This window comes from Gobio gobio (assembly GCF_949357685.1).
Source record: "Gobio gobio genome assembly, chromosome: 4".
Classification (NCBI taxonomy): domain Eukaryota; kingdom Metazoa; phylum Chordata; class Actinopteri; order Cypriniformes; family Gobionidae; genus Gobio; species Gobio gobio.
Window position 1 is genome coordinate 177,646 of NC_137100.1, and position 5,000 is coordinate 182,645.

Genomic DNA, 5,000 nt, shown 5'->3' on the forward strand with positions numbered 1-5,000 from the left:
AAGTGCAGGTAATGTTTAAATAGTGCAACTGTGCTAAAAAAAATATCACACAATACAAACAATAATAATTTTGAAATCAATGACAAGTTTTACATGTAAACCGATTCTGTATTTATTCATACATGGTGCAAACAGTGGTAAAAATAGCAGAAACAGCAAAAGTAATTATCCCAAAAATGTCTTCAGATTACAAAAAAGTTTAAAATAATGATTTAATGATAGAACTTCAGTAATTTGAGTTAAGATAATAATACCACGAATTCTTCTACTAATAAAAATAAACTGCACTAAGGAATAATGAGCATCTGGGTTCATGAATATTAATCACGTTGTCAGCTCTCATTCTAACTGATTTGTTGAAATCAAAACACAGTATTAGGTGCACGCCAGCCAATGAGATTCCCGTTTCTGCATTCGTTTCTTCCTGTTCATGAAAGGCTGAATAATTCCAAATAAACGCCATTATTTTACAGGAAAATGCAACAAAGGATATTGTTTACATGTAGCACATCAATTCTGTGTTGTGTAAGACTCTCTCGCTCTCTCTGTGAGTGTGTGTGAAACACTGAGCGCTCTCAGTCGCGCGCCTCACACTAGTGTTTACTGTGCGTCAAATACACTGCGCATTCATTGAGTTGAACTGAAATAGTTTGCTTTACCGATCGATTGAGACAGAGCGAATCTCTTAAGTGCTCAGTCCAAGTGCTCAGCGAGTGAAAATACATCTGTATGTACAGGTTCAGATTACCCTCAGGTGCCCCTCGTTTAGCTATGAACTCTTCCGCAGCTTCCGCCATAGTTGTTTTCGCTCTCCACGTGAGAAGCGGATTCAGTGCCGCCGCTCCCATCACGCGCGGCGCTTAGGACACCGAGTGCTGCAGGGGCACCACAAGACAATTCTCTCTCCAACGCCCTTTCAGCCATACAAATTGACAGATCCAGCCATTGCTGCGGCCATCATAAAGTAATAACGGCCAGCGGCGGCACTGTGGATGGGTCGTGCCATCAACTAGGCTTTATCGTTATTATCGCGGGAAGACAAATTCTTATCGTGGGGAGAATTTTTACCGGTATATCGCAAACGATAAGATATCGCCCATCCCTAGTGTGCATCCATGCAAATGATTATGTACAATTCTCTGCTGTTTCCTACATGATCAGTTGCTTATGTCATGTTGATCAGGATGTATTATAATGGGTCTCTGTTGAATAGTCTCACCCCCACAACATTTAGGCATTAGTTCATAGCAGAAGTCTTAACATGCAAAATGGTTGAACAAGTTGTCATAAAATCCATCCATCCATCCATCCATCCATCCATCATCTTCCGCTTATCCGGGGCCGGGTCGCGGGGGCAACAGTCTAAGCAGAGATGCCCAGACTTCCCTCTCTCTAGCCACTTCCTCCAGCTCTTCCAGAGGGACACCGAGGCGTTCTCAGGCCAGCCGGGAGACATAGTCCCTCCAGCGTGTCCTTGGTCTTCCCCGGGGCCTCCTCCCGGTGGGACGTGCCCGAAACACCTGCCGGGAAGGCGTCCAGGAGGCATCCGGAACAGATGCCCGATCCACCTCAGCTGTCCCCTCTCGATGTGGAGGAGCAGCAGCTCTACTCCGAGTTCCTGCCCAGACTTCCCTCTACACTGAGCTCCTCCCGAGTGACTGAGCTCCTCACCCTATCCCTAAGGGAGCGCTCAGCCACCCTACAGAGAAAGCTCATTTCGGCCGCCTGTATCCGGGATCTTGTCCTTTCGGTCATGACCCACAGCTCATGACCATAGGTGAGAGTAGGAACGTAGATCGACCGGTAAATCGAGAGCTTTGCCTTGCAGCTCAGCTCTTTCTTCACCACAACAGACCGGTCCATCGACCCCATTACTGCAGAAGCTGCACCGATCCGTCTGTCAATCTCCCGTTCCATCCTCCCCTCACTCGTGAACAAGACCCCAAGATACCTGAACTCCTCCACTTGAGGCAGGAACTCTCCACCAACCTGAAGTGGGCAAGCCACCCTTTTCCGACTGAGAACCATGGCCTCGGATTTGATTCTTTGCCTCCACGACCACCCGGGCTGCAGTCCGCTTGGCCTGCCGGTACCGGTCAGCTGCCTCCGGACTCCTTCTTCAGCTCGACGGCATCCCTTACTTCCGGTGTCCACCACCGGGTTCGGGGATTGCCACCTCGACAGGCACCGGAGACCTTACGGCCACAGCTCCGAGCGGCCGCAGCGACAATGGAGGTGGAGAACATGGTCCACTCGGACTCAATATCTCCAGACTCCCTCGGGATCCGGTCGAAGTTCTGCCGGAGGTGGGAGTTGAAGATCTCTCTGACAGGAGACTCGGCCAAACGTTCCCAACAGACCCTCACAGTACGTTTGGGTCTGCCGGGTCTGTCCAGCTTCCTCCCCCGCCATCGGCTCCAACACACCACCAGGTGGTGATCAGGTGACAGCTCCGCCCCTCTCTTCACCCGAGTGTCCAAGACATACGGCCGCAGGTCAGATGAAACGACCACAAAGTCGATCATCGACCTCCGGCCTAGGGTGTCCTGGTGCCACGTGCACTGATGGACACTCTTATGCTTGAACAAGGTGTTTGTTATGGACAAACCGTGGCTAGCACAGAAATCCAATAAGAGAACACCGCTCGGGTTCAGATCAGGGGGGCCGTTCCTCCCAATCACGCCCCTTCAGGTGTCACTGTCACTGCCCATGTGGGCATTGAAGTCCCCCAGTAGAACGACGGAGTCTCCAGTCGGAGCACTTTCCAGCACCCCTCCCAGGGACCCCAAGAGGGCCGGATACTCCGCACTGCCATTTGGGCCGTAGGCACAAACGACAGTGAGAGACCTATCCCCGACTCGAAGGCGCAGGGAAGCGACCCTCTCGTTCACCGGGGTGAACTCCAACACATGGCGGCTGAGCTGGGGGGCTATAAGCAAACCCACTCCAGCCCTCCGCCTCTCACCATGGGCAACTCCAGAGTGGTAGAGAGTCCAGCCTCTCTCGAGAAGTGTGGTTCCAGAGCCCAAGCTGTGCGTGGAGGTGAGCCCGACTATCTCTAGTCTGTACCTCTCGACCTCCCGCACAAGCCCAAGCTCCTTCCCCGCCAACGAGGTGACATTCCACGTCCCCAAAGCCAGATTCCGTGTCCAGAGATCAGGTCGTCGGGGGCCTCGCCCTCGACTGCTGCCCGATTCACAATGCACCAGCCCCTTACGCTCCCTCCTGCAGGTGGTGAGCCCACAGGAGGGCGGCCCCACGTCACTCCTTCGGGCTGAGCCCGGCCGGACCCCATGGGGGGAGGCCCGGCCACCAGGCGCTCGCATACGAGCCCCAACCCCGGGCCTGGCTCCAGGGTGGGGCCCCAGCTGCGCCATGCCGGGCGACGTCACGGTCCTTGGTGTTGTTGTGGTCATAAGGGTTTGTGAACTGTTCTTGGTCTTCTTTGTCATAAAATGTCAAGCATATTTCTATACATTTCCATTAGACGTTCACATTTCTACTTTTGATTTTCAGTTTTTTTTTCTTTGTGCTATGCAGCGCTGTCTTTTCCTTTCTGTATCGCAATGACATGGTCTGTCAACAAATTACAGTACAAACAGTAAAAGCATAAATGTGAATCTTGTCCAGTGTTACGTCACCATTAAATAAACAAGAGAATGGCACAACATAACATATAATGAGACCATAGAAACGAAATGACGGTGCAACAAATTAATTTAATAAAAGATAAAGTTTGACAAACAGAGCATGGTGGGAAAAATAACAAAAGAAACAACCCTGACTACACATGTCTGCAAAGAAAGATGAAACTTGCCTACCTCCCGTCCAAAACAAAAGACAAGTTTGTTGTGAGTCTTCCGGTTCCTCTAGCTGCTACACTAAACTAAACTAAGATAAACAACATGAAACCCACCACCAAAAATCCCACCAGCTCTCAAAATTACTAATAAACTAGGACAATAATTCATCCCCTTTCAGGAACATAGCGAGATGTACGAGCGTGCCTCCCATGGAGCTTCCGCCCCCGCCTACAGAGATGAGCAGGTGGAACAAGAGAGTGAGAGACTTCCGGACATCAAACAGAGCGCCTTTAAAGCGGTGGCCCAACCCACAATCAGCAACCAGCGGACGCAGTGCGGCCTCTAGGGGAAACAGAAGGAACAGCAGCAACACAACTGCAACAAAGCAGCATAAACACCGTTCACTTCACTCTTTAGCGTAAAAACCAGTCTCTTGCAATCAAACTCCCACATACACTGAGGTGTAACCTACAATTTACAATAATTGTCATCAAAACTTTAGCCATATTTACATCAGAACATCCCTCCAGAGTACAGTTATATTGACAACATGACTGTGTTATTCATACACAATGACACAAGGACTTGTCATTCTGATGGCAGACATTTTCATTGACACAGAGATTTACCTCTGAGAGATGAACTGAGGATTTTGAGCAAGAGACTGGCTTTTGCAGGTTATCCATGGTGTTTTGCAATTTGTACGAGTTGTTTTGAGAAATGCACTTGCTGAAATGTACCAAAGCGACTGAGAAAATCTGTAATAGTCTAGAATTGAATCTTGATTTAAGAATTTTTTGATATTTTTACTGGAAACAAGACAAAAATACTAAATAAGAAAAACCTAATAGCCTAATAGTCTACCAAAAGAAGCCTAAAGAAGAGACACATTATTATTGTTTTATTATTGTTTTATTTTTTTCATGAGCTGTAGATTATTGTAATGCTCTACTGGGTGGTTGCCCTGCTCGCCTAATAAACAAACTCCAGCTGGTCCAAAACACAGCAGCTCCAGTTCTTACTAGAAGCAGGAATTGACCATATTAGCCGCTTCTGTCAACACTGCACTGGCTGCCTATTAAACATTGCATACATTTTATAATCTTACTTATTACTTACAAAGCACTAAATGGTTTATCTCCAGTACTTGAGCGAGCTCTTAACACATTATACTCCATCAGGTCTACTGCGCTCTCT